This window comes from Pan troglodytes, chromosome 11 (genome assembly GCF_028858775.2).
Source record: "Pan troglodytes isolate AG18354 chromosome 11, NHGRI_mPanTro3-v2.0_pri, whole genome shotgun sequence".
NCBI lineage: Eukaryota > Metazoa > Chordata > Mammalia > Primates > Hominidae > Pan > Pan troglodytes.
Genome location: NC_072409.2, coordinates 82301063 through 82317544, shown reverse-complemented (window position 1 = coordinate 82317544; position 16482 = coordinate 82301063).

Sequence of the window (16482 nt, the reverse complement as noted above, 5' to 3'; positions counted from 1 at the left end):
TGCTGTCACACTCTTCTTCCACATTGGTCCATAACCACATCTTTAACATTTCTGTTTATTAAAACCTCTCAAATTCAACCACTATTTTCTATCCCAACCAGTACTGCCTTAGCTCAGGCAACCACTGTCTTTCACCTGAATTCCTTCAACACTTTCCAAATATCCACCTACCTGATGTCTTACTCTCTGTTCTAACTCAGTTCATTCTCTGCAGCTGAAAACACTTCCTTTCCATTGACTTTAGGGTTATGACCAGTCTTCTTTATATCTAAATGTTAGCCTGTAAGTTCTTTTTGTAAAATAAATAAATAAATAAATAAATAAATAAATAAATAAAAATCTTCCAAACTACAAATTCTTAAAACCCTCCATGAGTTGGCCCTTGCATACCTATCCAGTCTTGTGAAATTCACCTACTCTTTACCCACTTTTTGCATACTTATGCTCTAATAATATTCATAATCCCTCAGCTCCATATGTACTTTCTCACTCACTCCTGAGCCTTTACATATGCTGTTCACAGTAGTTAGAATAATCTTTCTCTCCCTATTTATCTGTACTACTAATCCTTCCCATTTAGGCCTGAGTCTTTAACTGTGGTAAATACCCCATGGTATCCAGAGCTTCTACAATCATAGAGTATCACACACTTCATTGCTTAACTTATTATGATAGTTTTAAAAATTATTAATACAAAATATGCTCAATGAGGCCAAGACCATGTCCAAGGTTTAATTTTTGTATCTTCAACAGTATTACAGGCTCTGAATAAAGTAGGCGCTCTATAAATATTTATTGAACAAACCAGGGTTTTATCAGTTCTTGCCTCTCTAGCTAAGATATGATCTCAGCTATCTAAACATTTCTCTCTCAAAAGTATTGCTGCAATTATTTAGAGATTTTCACATTGTGGTAGACTGAAGAATAATCTCCCAAAATGTTCAGATCTGAATCCTTGAAAATTATGAATATGTTCACTTACGTTGCTGAAAGGATTTTGCAGATGTGATTAAGTTAAGGATCTTGAAATGGGGAGGTTTTCCTTGGTTAGCTGAGTGGGCCCAATATCGTCACACACTTTCCTAAAATATCTTACCAAAACCACACCACCTCTGTGAAGCCCTCTCTCTTTTCCCAGACAGATATGGAGGTTTCTTTCTTTACGTGTTGATAACAAATTAAAGAAACTTCAACTTCTATCTCTATGTTATGATATTTATGGTCATGTCTGACTCTTCCTAGACTAGAATGGTTTTTGAGGGATTGGACTATATGTTCATTTACCTTTGTAAATCCAGTATGTAGGACTTGGTACAATATATTGGATACAGAATTATAAGCCCGATAGGAGCAGAAACCTTTGTTGCTCATCCTTGTATCCCAGAATCTAGTACTATGTCCGATGAGTGTAGTAAGAGTGAGGCAAGAGGATGCAAGTCAGAAAAAGGCTATGTGACAACAGAAGTAGAGATCAGAATGACAGACACTTTGAAGATGGAGGAAGGGCCCTGAGCCCAGTAGTGCAGATGGCACCTAGAAGCTGGAAAAGGCAAAGAAATGGATTCTCCCATAAAGCCTACAAAAGGAACACCACCTGCCAACACCTTGATTTTTAGCCCCAAAAGACTTATTTCAGACTTTTATCCTGAACAGGACAGAAGCAAAAAAATGGAATTGATCAACATAAAAGCAGAAGTTAATAAGGTAGAAAATTTTGTAATGATAGAACTAAGAAATAAGCAAATGAGATAATTGTTTGCCAGCCAAAAGACAGAGAGGACAAATATACTAAAACAGAAGTGACAAAGGGAAGTATGATAAAGTCTATTTTTAAAAACAATATTTTGTATAATTCTCTGAAAACAACCTAAAAGCCTAAATGAAATGGCTCACATTATAAATATAACAAAACTCACCCTAATGTGGATAAAAAGCCTAAACAAAACAATGACTACAAAAGAAATAAATTTGTAATAGAATTTCCTCACAGAAAAGTGCCAGTCCCATATAGTTTCTTACAGGGATTTTTCCACACCTTTTAAAATCAGGGACTTTGAGAATACCTAAAACATTGCAAAGTATAGAAGAGTAGGGGAAATTTCTAAATTATTTTCATGACATGAGCTTAATATTTATAACAAAACTCAACAAAACTGCACCTTAAAAAAAAATCTATAGACCGGCCAGGCGTGGTGGCTCACATCTGTAATCCCAACACTTTGGGAGGCCAAGGCGGGGCGGATCACGAGGTCATGAGATCAAGACCATCCTGGGTAACACAGTGAAACCCCATCTCTACTAAAAATACAAAAAATTAGCCAGGCGTGGCAGCACGTGCCTGTAGTCCCAGCTACTCGGGAGGCTGAGGCAGGAGAATCGCTTGAACCCGGGAGGCAGAGGTTTCAGTGAGCCAAGATCATGCCACTGCACTCAAGCCTGGGCAACAGAGCAAGACTCCATCTCAAAAAAAAAAAATCTATAGACTTACATCACTGATTAGTATTGATAAAAAAAGTATTCAATAATAATGAATCAAATAATGACATTAGAAAATAATCTACAAATTGGTGTTTGCTCCAGGATGGTAAGGGTAGTTCAATATTAGTAAACTTACTCATCAAATCCATTATATTAGTCAATGGGGTTGGCCTGAGCACTGGGAAAGGGGTGGGTAGAAAATACTGTCTCAGAAAGGCATTGAGAGAGAACACATACTAATCCTATCTAGAAATTTACGCTCCTCTTCAGCCATTCACGTCTCTTCTTAAGGATACGCTCCAGCTTTACTGAACTCTTTGCAAACTCCAAAAATATCATATTCTCTTAGATGTTGCGTAGGCTGGTCCCCCAGCCTAGTCTACCAGGAAATTATTCATTTTCCTACAAATCTTACTTAAACCCACACTACCTCTGTGAAGTCCTTTCTTCCCAGGGAGATATGGAGGTTTCTTTTCCTATGTGTTTACAACAATTTAAAGTTTGTTACTGTATTATGGCTTTTTGGTCGTGTCTGACTCCTTCTAGGCAAGTATGGTCTTTGAAAGATGGGACCGTAAATCTTTTTACCTTTGTAATTGCAGTAGTAGGACTAGGAATGATATATAGAATTACAGAATTATAAGTCCCCATGGGAGAACAGACCTTCTTTTTGTTGTTCATGCTTGTATCCCAGAGTCTATCTAGTACTATGGTGCACATAGATGTATATTTACTCAATAATATGAAAGACCCAAATATGCCTTTATGGAATTGACCCTGCAGTTACACCTCACCATCTCCTACTTACCCCAGAATTATTTATTAACTATCTCATGTCTTAGGTCTCAACCCCCTTCCCTAGTTAAGAGGGGGCCCTGTTGCTAAGCAGGTTAAAATAGGAGGCTGATGAAGAAAATCTCTGTGGAAAATACTGAAGAGGAACACAGGAATAAAAATACCTCTACTCTGATGATGCCTCATATAAAGGCAGATGCAGTTGGCTTAAACTTCTACATTGGCTCATTTCTATGAATGCCACACCTCTCAACTTCAGGGACTTCCAGTGAGGTGCTTCACAACAATCTCTGGAGTCAGTGCAGAGCTACTCCCTTGGCGAATCTCTTCACTGACACTCAATGGGCCATCAGGGTGGGACTTCACCTCTGCTAAGCCACAGGAATACTCTAAATCCTGCTCCTGAGAGGAAGGGAAAGACAAAGGATCATAGGAAGTAAACCCCTTGAGGAAATTTCAATTTGGAATTTATTCTATTTATAACAAGGCTCGAGTAGCATATTTATTTTCCCCATCTCAGACCCTAACCTCAAGTGAACTTACTCCCAGATTCACACACATAAACATATGCACCAGCACCATCTCAGCAAGGAGGCAGCTGCAACAAAAAGCAGCAGGTGGGAGAATATTATATTACACATTTAACTACAGGATTACTCCAAGAATTACATTCCCTAAAATTATTCCCTCCATTGGAAGCAGACTGTAGCCAATAGGAAGAGAAATTGCTAAAACAAAAATGCGTTCGGTTGGATGAAATATTTACCTAAAACGGAAATATATTTATGAAGACATAATTCTTCAGAATTGTAAGGTAAAAATAAAATCCTATACCCACCAACTGACTGAAAGGACCATCTCTGGGACAAGGGCACCCCAGAGTAACCTTGAACATTGAGTTCTTGGCTAGGACAGGATGGAGGGGTCAGACACACCTTATTATACCTCTCCCTTGGAGCTGTGATGAGGTTTTCTTCCCTAAAGGCTAAACACAAACCAGCCCTTTCAAAAGACTCCATCCCTAAAAGCAACAGAAAGTCTGATGCTGCCCCTCCTTTTTGCCTGGTAAGAGGCCACCAACCAAACGGTGTTTCTGGCCAGTCTAGGGAGGACGTGTAGTGAGGCTTTTGGTGTCCTTTGCTTCACCTTTTGATGTCAGAGAGCTGAAAACTCCACCCCCAGATCATGCTAACATGGCCATTTTTTTTACAGGAGTCCCATGAAGGAGCAGGAAACTCAATTGTGGATGCACACATTTTTCCCTTTATTAATGTTCATGACTCCTCCTATACCTTATTGTATATCTATATTTGGCCATTCCACTCAGCATGTATTTCTTTTCCCTTTGCCCCTCCCTAGACATGTCTGTTTCTGGCTTCTTGCCAGAGGCTGTGTTTCCCAGCCTGTCAGAATGGCCAAACTGCAGGCTGCAACCCTTTATGAGAAATAAAGCTCTCCCTTCCAAATTTGAACTTCCTCATTCTTCAGTTGACAATATCATCATTCTTCTAAGAAGATACCAGTGAAATTTCAAGGATGATTCAGCACGATAATGAAATGTTTGTAATCATTCAAGATATACTAAATGCTGAAGGAAGTCAGTTTAGAAATAAGAAGTAGGACAACCAAAGGATAGAACTTAGAAGAGGACAAATAAAGGATTTTACAGAAGCCACTCATGAAAAGAGATCCACCAATTCTGAGATAAAAGAACTGGGTTTGAGTAAGCCACTTGTAAGAGTGCTCATCAAGGTTTTCAGAAAAAAATAAACAGAGCTAGTCAATGATACCTGGTAATAAAAGATATTTTGAATTTCAGGCCATAGAGGGTAGCATGCTAAGTGTATTTTTAGTTTTGGGAATTAGAGTAAAATGAAAATAATTTCTGAAGAAGGCTCCAGCCAAACTCTAAAAAGAAAAAGAAAAAAATGCAAGGTATAGAATATTTGAAAAATTTATTATTAATAGTTGAAAGTACATATTTTAGAACTGGACTGATCCGGTCACCATCTAGTTTTGCCATGTTACTTAACCTCTCTAAAGGTAGTTTCCTAGCCTATAAAATGGAAATAGTCACACATGGCTGTGAGTTTTATTTAATTGAGAAAATGTATGTAAATTGCCTGACACAATCCCTAGCACAAGAATAAGACTCAATCATAACTAATGGTGGTAGCAGTAAGAGTGCTACTACTAGCTGACCATTCTGGAAGTTGAGCCTGAGTGAGTGATTACTATACACTGTGCAGTTGTAACTTCTTAACACATTAATTCCTTTAATCTTCACAGCAAATCCATGAGGTTCATACTTTTATTAGTACAATTTACAGAGAGTAAAACTGAAGCATTCACAGTTAACTTACTTGCCTAAAATGAGCTTAAGTAGCAGAACCCATATTTAAGCCCAGGCACTATCTCTCCAGAGCCTTCTTTGTTAGCCACTAACCTTGTGGTAGTGCTATCAAGTAAATGGGCTTGCTGTCTGATATGCTCAGAAGCCAATAACCATGGCACCAGATTTTGAGAAAAGAAAGGTTTTACTACAAAACTGGTCAGCAAGGAGACATGAGCTGGCTCAAATCTGTCTTCCTGATTTGGGGTCTTGGACAAGTTTTAAGGGACTGAGAGAAAGGATTTAGTAATACTGGGTTGATAAAGTTTGACTGGAGGGCTTCAGATTTAACCATTTATGGTAAAGTAGGTTGAGGTAGATTTGAGCCCAGATCTTCCTGGCCAATGAACCCACTGCTTCTCAAAGAGTTTTGGCATCCAGGTTGCAGGCATCTTCCTGTCTTCTTGGTTCCGAAGGGAGGAATCATTCATTCCAGGTGTTGTTCGAGGTCAAAGCTTTTGGCTCTGTTGTACCTACAAGCAAACTCAACATTTTGTTATCCACATAATAGACCCAGTTTGGGCTGATCCTGCAGTTACAAATCCCTCTCTTTTTGTTTAGTTTAGTTCTCAATCTTGAAGGAATTGAGTGTCTACCACTCTAGCTACTTTTTGTTGACAAGGGACATAGGTCTGGGTTTGAGGAATGAAATTGTTTCATAATTAATTGCAAATGTTCATGGGTCTTGGGTTGAGGTCAAACAGGTGGGTCAGGGAATTATTTTGATATTTAATAATTATTTCATGAGCAGGGGGAATTGATTTAAAAAGACAAGATAGACAACAGGTAGAGAACTTGAGAGAAGGAAGAGAAATCTCAACACATACAGAAATATAATTTTTAGTTTAAGTAGACCTTCAAAAATAGATCTTATTCCTGATGAAAACATGTTGTTTACATATTATATCCAGGTTTGTTAGAGAACACTAGATGGAGTCAAGTGGCTTTTGGTCTATTATTATTTGGGTCTGTCTCAACTTTTTTAGAAGTATTAATGTAAACACAGCATGACGTATTAAAGCATAAACACCTCTTTGTTTAGCTAGTATATAATCTAGGGTAATTTTATTATCTAGTATTATTTTAGCCAAAGCACCTGGCTCTCTCTGTTGAGCCGCCATGGCCACTGTGGTCTCCTTGGCAAGCTTTTTCAGGGCAATGGAAAGGTTTTTAATCATATGTTTATGAGAAGCAACTCCCCACCATGGCAACAGAGTTTGTCTAAAGAAATATCCTATACCATCTGGTGGGCCACCTGGTAAATATTTACCTAGGAGGAGGTTTAGCATAGATCTTTTGGCCATTATGAACAGTTTTATGGTGTTAGTCTAATGCCTAGCATCACTAATGTCATAGACAGAGAAGGGAGTGACTAAGTACCCTAGTAAACAGATGTCTTTTGGGCATCAGCTGTCAAGGCATTCATAGTCCCAGGGCTGGTCGTTTGTTTCATAGACAAAGATATATCCTGAGGAGGCGCATAGAATACCAGATATATTAATATTTAAGTTCTCAGTTTGAGGAATTTTACTTAGGACTTGGTGAAAGTAGGAGCCAGAGTATAGAAGAGTCTAGAAGTTATCTAACTTACAAATTGGTAGGGAAGAGGGCAGTCCCTGAAGGTATACTAGGTTCTTTTTATTTAAATCTTGACATAATCATGTACATCTACAGTTTGAGGACACATCAGTGTATCTCTCCTGGACCAGAGGATAGAAAACAGGAAGTGGATAGTAGGTGTGTCAAGTAAACAGATGACTTCTGTTTCTGAGTTAGCCAATGTCTGGCTTCTGTGGTCATAGGCCCCTTTATCCTAACATAAGTGTCTTTGAAGGGGATGTTAATGAAAAACAGGGAACTAATGATCCTCCACCAGCAAATCTGACTTATACTGTGGGGTTTTGATCATAAGTCACCAGAAAATTAGGCACTTTAGAGAAGCTGGTCACAGAGATAAGCAGCAGATCAGTGTGATCAAGTGCAGAGGAGGGTTTTTGATGACATCTCTAACATTTAGATAGATTTTGTGAGGTAGGTAGGGATTGGGACATTTTTATCAAGAAATTATCTTTTTGGCCATGTGTGGTGGCTCATGCCTGTAATCCCAGCACTTTGGGAGGCTGAGGTGGGTGGATCACTTGTGGTCAGGAGTTTGAGACCAGCCTGGCCAACATGGTAAAACCCCATCTCTACTAAAAATACAAAATTTAGCCAGATGTGTTCACTTGAACTCAGGAGGCAGAGGTTGCAGTGAGCCGAGATCGTGCCACTGCACTCTAGCCTGCACGACAGAGGGAAACTCTGTCTGAAAAAGAAAAAAGAAAGAAAGAAAGAAATTATCCTTTTATGTTGAGGTTAAGGCAAGCAAAAGGATATAAAATGATATAATAGAGGAAAACTGTGGGCATTTTAAACAGAGGAAATCATTTTGTTTCCCTGAGAGGAGATATTTGGCTGATAGAAAGAAAAGGATCAGAAAAAAAAAAACTCTACCCAAGGAAGGGCTATAAGGTCCTAAATATATTTTTGAGGTTAAATCAAGGAGGTAGAGGTGATTAATTCAATAGCGCAGAATAATATATATGACAACAAGGTAAAAATTAAGTTGCATTAATACAGGCCTCACCCAATATCTTGGGCAAGCTGTCTCCTTTAGTTGTCTCCTGTTTCTGCCCTCGTAGTTCCATCAGATGGAGGCTGGTTTTAGAGACAGAAATGATTTTCACTTATCTGGAGAGTCAGGAGCCCATTTGGTCTTATTGGGTTTTTTAAAAAGTAACTTAAGATCAGTTAGGGGTTTCCAAGTGTGTTCCTGGGTGGAAAAACTGGTTGTGGGCCTCCACAGCCATCTAGTATATGGTCAGTCTGGTCCTTTGGTTTTTCTTACCTGTGAAGGGCATGACCTGTTTGGGAATTTTACAGGGACCAAGAGGAATCTTTTGAAAATGGGAATAACTTTTACCCATGAATGATGAATTTAGGGCTTCAACCCTTTTAACTTTATTGCTGAATGGATCACTAAAGGAACTTCATAGGGCCTAATCTATTTGAACTGTAGTTGGTCTTCAGGGTGGTGATTTTTCTAGGTCCTAAGTTGTACTCAGTTTCCTAGACTTAGACAATGTAAAGGAACATCTATAGGAAACATTAAAACAGCTAGAAGTGTAATTATGTATAGCAGACAAAGTTATACCCAGAGACTGTACACATTTTATAGCATCTAATGCATTTACCCATCATGATGATTTTCAATATTAAAATAATATTTAGTCGTAAGAAGGGTTGTCCCACATAGAATTCTGTAGGGGCTAAACTGGTGCTTGCTTTTAGGGGCCATTCTTACTCTAAGCAGGGCAAGTGGCAAGACCTTATCCTATGTTAAATTGGGTTTTTGACACATTTTGGCAAGTACATTTTATAAGATATTGTTTATCTTTTCAGTCTTTCTAGTAGACTGGAGCCTCTAAGAGATGCTTACTTTCCACTGTATCCTAAGAGCTCCATAAACTTCTTAGGTAAGTCTGGTATTTGTTGTCACTTTGAATTGAAATAGACAATCTGAAGTAAGGAATTATGTCTTTTAATAAAGCTTGAGTTACCTCAGATGCATTTTTTGTTTGACATGGAAAGAACTTGACCCGTCTAGTGAAGGTGTCTACAAGTACCGACAGGTATCTATAGTTTCCTCCAGCTCCTGGCATAACTGCAAAGTCTATTTGACAATCTTGTCTTGTTTCTCTTCCTCAGGTTTAGACCCCTTTGCCTGCTGGAGGTGGTCCTGTCTTTGGATTCTCTGTAGCACAAATAAGACAATTTTGGATAGTCTTTTGTACGTGCAGCCTGACAATAAACTTCAGTAACTAACGATAGGTTGTGTTTCTTCTATAATGAGTTCTTTAACTGGGAAATAATCCTTTATCAAATGCTCAGGGAAAAGAACTATTCCTTGTTCACTGTAAATCTAGACTTCTTTAGTTATTTTATAGTGTTCCCTCTCCAAGTCTTGAGTATGAGTATGAAATCCCTACTGGTTTGCTCTTTCTAGATTTACCTTTGAGTATTGTGTTTAAATAAGGACAGATTCATACTTGGAATAAGTACCAGAGCCTTTGTTTTAGGCTGTTTTATCCTAACTGTATGTTTTTCTACCTGATCAGCTAGATTATTGCATTTAGTTATCTAGCTATCAGTCTTTTGGTGTCCTGGGCACTGCATTATGGCCATTTTTTGACAGCAAAATTGAGTCTAATAAGTCTAATATCTCTCTTGTATGTTTAATTTTATTTTTTATGAGATTAGTGAATCTCTGTCTTTTATATGGCTCCATTTACATGCACTACCAAAAAGACATATTTAGATTCTATATAAATGGTTACCTTTTTATTTGTCCTGAGGTGTGAAGCTCGTGTGAGGGCAATAAGTTCTGCCTTTTGGGCAGAGATACCTGGTGGGAAAGCCTCAGGTTTTAAGATTTTCTGGTAAGTCACTAGGTGTTTATCTGGCTTTTCAGAGACCCTGATCCATGAAGCTGTTCACATTGGTAAACATTCCCAGGTCTGGGTATTTCAAAAACTGATTTGTCAAGTCAGGCCTGTTTTTTTAGAGCCTCTTTAGGGATTTCAGGTGGTATCTTTCTTCTCATTGTAATAAGGCAACTTGGAGGGTGCAGGCTTGTTTAGGAGACACTCTAATATTGATTCATTCTGGTGAAAAATTACTTGTGCATTTAATTTTGTTAGCAAGTCTTATCCCAACAAAGGTATTGGACATTCAGGCATATATAGGAAGCTATGTTTAAATAGGTTTTTCCTCTATGGCATTTGAGTGGTTGAAGGAAAGGCTTGCAAGGATGTTTCCCCAGATACACCAGTAATAGCAGTGGTCTTTGGGAAGATGAGGACTTGTCTTATGTTTGGGATAGAGTGTGTAGCTCCATGGTCAACTAGAAAATCTATACATCACTTTTCCACACCAATTGTCATCTGCACTTCTTTGTGGGAAACGTTGACAGAGCTAATAGAGTGTATAGAAGTCCCTGGGGCTCATCATTACTGGTTGCTATCAGTAAGCTGTGGCATGTGGTGTGTTGATCTGTGGGAAGTTTTATCTTAAAAGACTATAGACAAGTATGTTATTAAAGTTTCCCATTTTGTATAGAGTTTTATCTGAAATAACTGGAACAAGATCCTGTACAAACGAGGTGTTCTGGGTCTGTGGTGTGGTGATTATGGGGATTCCTCTTCAGAGAATCACCAATGGGCTAGATATTCCCTCTTACATGTCTCAGAGGGTCCTAAACACCAGATGGTATTGGGCCGCTCGAGATGTTGGGGTTACCAAGATCCCTTATGTGCTCCTCCTGGATGAGCTGTTGAAGTTCTTTCTGACCCAGGAATGGGGGATTGGTTTATCACTTTACATCGTAAGCCAATGGCCTCAACACCTCTGCCAGGCTCTTAGTCACCTAGGAACACCCTAAAGGGCAGGAGGAAGCAATGTATTTCATCTTTGGAATCCAAGGACTTTCATTTAAATAAACTTCTAATAAGGTTCTTGTCACAACCATCAAAATTTTTAACCTCTGTTAGGATGAATAATTATGCAAACCAAAAACTCAGAAACACAAAGGAAAACCAAAACCAAGCCAAATTGAGTACTCTAACAGTTACAGCACCTTACTATTGCACTTATTCTTTCAGACCCTAACCCAAAGCCAGGACTGAAATAATCTAACCAGGACCTCCCTAGGGTAGGATTCAAACCCATGAAGCTACACAAAAATAGGACTCTAATCTACACTCCTAGACCAAAGATAATTTAAGGTGTAAGCACATATTACCAAGGTACTGACTCCAAAAGACATCTTATCCAGAGGCAATTTCTTTCCTCAAAAGAGAAAGTAGCACTCAAAGGGCCTGAAATGTCATGACAGAGAATAAGGACCTCACAGCTAAGCCTCTGGATAAACTGGTCTAGGTAGCACCACTCAGGGTCAGTGAAGAAACTTTAGTTCCCACTGAGGGGCTACAGTGCCTTGGCAGGCATTGGCCTCACATTGGGCACCTATATTTGTTATCAAGCAAACGGGTTTGCACACAGAAGCCAAAAACTATGGCACTAGCTTTTGAGAAAAGAAAAGGCTTTGTTGAAAAACCAGTCAGCAAAAAGAAAGGAGTGGGCTCAAATCTGTTTCCCTGATTTGGGGTCTAGGGCAGGTTTTAAGGGATCAGAGAGCAAGGGAAAGGATTTAGGAATGTTGATTTGGTAGGGTCTGATTGGAGGGCTTCAAATATGACTATCTATGGTAAGATATGTTGAGGCACATTTTAGCCCAGGAGCTTCTGGGCCAATGGACCCCTCACTACTGAAAGAGGTCCGGCTTTCAGGTTCCAGTCATGTCTTGGTCTTCTTGTTTCTAAGGGGAGGAATCTTTGGTTCTGGGTATTGTTAGAAGTCAAAGCTTTTACTGTTGCACATGCCTGGGCTACATGATTTGCAGTTATGTAGCTGTTGGCAGTGTGAGAGACAAGCGTTGTTTCTCTGGCCAGGAAGTAAATGAAAAGTGCTGGTATCAGAGACTAAATTAATCACAGCACCAAGCAACATCCTGCTTTTGGTGCTGCCATGAGCAACAGGCTTCTCTGCTGTGTGATCATTTGTCTCCTAAGAGCAGGTGAGTCCTGGGCACAGGTGAGGAATCCCTATTACTGAATTCACAGGATCTAACTATAAAATGTTTCTTCATAAAAGTCACATTAGTCTCCTCTTTCCCAGGCCCTGTCTTTATTTGATCACCCATTTTTCCCAACAGGCCTCAAGGATGCTGTAGTTACACAATTCCCAAGACACAGAATCATTGGGACAGGAAAGGAATTCATTCTACTGTGTCCCCAGAATATGAATCATGTTGCAATGTACTGGTATCGACAGAACCCAGGACTTGGACTGAAGCTAGTCTATTATTCACCTGGCACTGGGAGCATTGAAAAAGGAGATATCTCTGAGAGGTATCATGTTTCTTGAAATACTATAGCATCTTTTCTCCTGACCCTGAAGTCTGCTAGCACCAACCAGACATGTGTGTATCTCTGCGCCAGCAGTTCATCCACAGCACTGCATAGCTGCCACATCCTCTCCACATTAAAAAAAGGTGCATACCAAAGAGGAAAAGCCTGCCCTCAAAATTCCTCACCGCAAATAAGAGAAGTTACCTCACAAGTATTGACAAAAAGAGCCAAACTCTGTAAAATATTTGAAGAGATTTATTCTGAGCCAAACATGAGTGAGCATGGCCAGAGGCAGAGGCTCAAGGGCCTAAGAACGTGTGTCCAAGGTGGTCAGCCTACAGCTTGGTTTTATACCTTTTTGGAGACATCAGACATCAATCAATACATGTAAGCTGTACATTGTTTCAATTTGGAAAGGTGGGACAACTCAAAGAGGGGGCTTCCGGGTCACAGGTGGATTCAAAGATTTTTCAGACTGGCAGTTGGTTGAAAGAGTTAAGTTATCGTCTAAAGATTTGAAATCAATATAAAGAAGTATCTGGGTTGTGGGGACCAAGGTTCTTATTATGCAGATGAAGCCTCCAGGGAGCAGGCTTCAGAGAGAATAGATTGTATTTCTTAATCAAACTTTTAAAAGGTGCCAGACTCATAATTCTCTTCTGGATCAGGGGGAAAACCTGAAAAGGAAAGAGAATTATCTACAGAATGTAGATTTCCCTCATGATAGACAGCTTTGTAGGGCCATTTAAAAATATGTCGGAAAATACATTTTGGGGTAAAATATTGATTTTTTTCAGGGCCTGCTATGAGTCATGTTGGGTCTTATTGCTACAAAGGGTCTGTTTTGTCACTCATAAGGTTTCCATTGTAATGTTAATGCTGGTTGGTTGTGCCTGAATTCTAAAGTGAAGAGGGTATAATGAGGCATGTCTGACCCCACTTCCCACTAAGAACTGAACTGGTTTTTCATGTTAACTTTGGAATGCTCTTGGCCAAGAGAAGGGGTCCACACAGTTGGTTGTGGGGCTTAGGATTTTATTTTTGGTTCACACAAAAGTATACCAAAGCCCTCCCCTAGGTTTGATATGCCCTGCTTCCCTCTTTCCATTTTTGTCCTTCTAGGACACCTTTTTGGTTGTTATTAAACCCTTCATTTCTTGTCAATATCCCACTAGACTATAGGGCATCAACACAATATGAACACTTGTCTTGGCTTATTTGTGCTACTATAGCAAAATAACGGAGATTGGATAATTTATAAACATGAACTTGTCACAGTTCTGTAGGATCAGAAGCCCAGAACAAAGCACCTCAGGTTCAATTTCTGGTGAGGGCCTTGGTCTCTGCTTCCAAGATGGCACCTTGAGTGCTATGTCATCACATGAGAAAAGTGCCTAAGCTAGTTCCCTACCCTTTTATGAGTCACTAATCCATTCATGAGAGCAGAACCCTCATGACCTAATCACTTCCCACCTCTTAATACTGCCACAATGGGGATTACATTTCAAAATGAATTTTAGAAGAAACACATTCAAACCACAGCACATTTCTAGACAAACTTTCAGACACAGATGTAGAGAAATTTTAATGAAATTGAATTTTAACCAAGTGAAGACAAATAACCCACAGATTTGCAAATACCCTTCTAAGATTCTTCAAAGATATCTCAATGGTTAATCACGTTGTTTAGGAAAATGAGAACAGTGACAGCAAGACCTTCTCAGTGGTACAATGGCCTCAGCAGCAGTAAAAGAGGGTAGTAAACATTATGCAGACTTTGTGTGGGCTCTGGATCACCCACAGAGAAGAAAGTTATTTTGTATGTATGTGTGTAACTGTATGTTTAAGAGAAATGAACTGTTTATTTACAGGGATTATTGAGGAGCAGAACCTCACTTGGGTAGATGCAGGTGTAACTTTTAAGATCAATATCCATGGCTTTGAATAGATAGGCTAGAGATACAGCAGATTTACTTAGTTCCCCAAAGATGCATGTTGGGTGATACCCACCTATATTAGTTTTCCAATTACTGCAAATTCAGTAGGTTAAAGTAACAATTGTCTTATCTCACAGTTCTGTATGTCTGAAGTCCAGGAAAGTATGGCTGGATTTTTCTCAGGGTCTTATAAGATGGAAATCAAGGGGTCAGCTGTCTGCATTTTCATCAGGAGATTGGCTACTCCTCCTAGATTATTCCTAGTACTGGTAGGATTTGGTTCCTTGTGACAGCAGGTCTAGGGTCTCCATTTTTTATTGGCTGTCAGCTCCTTGCAGTTTCTTTCTGGTCCCCTTGATCTTCAAATGCACATCAAATCTGTCTCATGTTTAAAATCCTGTGATACCCACTTCTGCTTCAAGACAGAAAACTCTGCATTTAAAGGGCTCTGGTGATTAGGTTAGGCCAACCTGAATAGTATTTATTTTGTCAAATAATGTAACATAATCGCTGGAGTGACATATCATATTTTTAGGTTCCACTCATGCTTAAAGTGAAGGACATTATACATGGGCATGAGTCACTGGAGGTCATTCTTGGAATTCTGCCTACCATACCAATGGAGATCAAATGCCAGGAAAGTCAGGAATAGAAATTCAGAGAGCATACAATCAAATATATTAAATTAGAATTCAAAACTATTCAAGAGATGGTTCAGAGTTTTGGCCAAGCAGTGGATCAAATTTTCTTACTACTGCTTAATCAAGGATACAGTACAGAAGTAAAATGAATTGATCTTTATTAAAATGGAGCAAAGACCAGGTCTAGGAAGGAAAGGCAAGAAGGTGGAATAGATTTGCTCTTACTGGAAGAACACTGGAGATTCAAGACAAGAAACAGAATTGTTTTAGTCCCTGAGTTAACAAATAAAAGAAAGATGAGACCAGAACAATTGTCAATGAAGGAGCAATGAAGTAGAAAGGAAGGATGGAGTGAATGTGGAGAGCACTTTTCTGAAGAGAATAAACTTAGTTGTCAGATGAAAGGAGATTTATAATTAGCTTTGTCCTTACAAATTTTGAGGTAACTTACCATGGAAATACTTTTTCTTATCAGTTGATTAATCTGGGGGGAGGTAGCATAATCCTTTGAAATTCCAGTGCGTAGAAAACTAGGCTCGACCTCAAGATGAAGCCTCAAAAAAGAAATGTCTGTCAGAATCCAGTTAACAGGAGAACACCTACTGCGACTTTATTATCAGCAAGTTGGTGAAAACTTCCTGAAGAAGAAATGTGGGATGATACAGAAACTGATTAAAGTCTCAGAACAGCAAATAGTTTCTCCTCTTGTGAATTAATTCACCTTCCACAATTAAACAGAGATAACTCAGGGTGCCTCAAATACTGATGAGCTTCACAGAAATGAATTGCCACCTAATTCCATTGATGGAGAAAGATAAGACAATGAGCAAAGAAAAGGTACTTTCAGAGAGAAGAATTGTTGAGAAGGTAGCAGTCCTTTCTCTTTCCATGAGGTAGTTGCTATTCATTACTCTGTGATGGGGACTGGGAACACAAGAATCACCACTTATGGATTAATGAATTCAAGATCTGTACCTTCCATTTTGATCCAAATTTGAATTTAAATTTATTCAGGACACCAACTGAATACTTCTACCTAAAGGTAAAACTCATATCATATTTCCCTCCCAAGCTGCATTTCCTCTGAGTTCCTGACTTGATGGAGTCATTTATTTGTACAATATATGAAGGCTGAGAGTCGTGCCACATTTCTCTCTCTTTTGCCCTGGACATCCAATTTTTATGCAACACTTTCATTTCTAACTCCTAAATATCTTAGTTTACTATCTCAA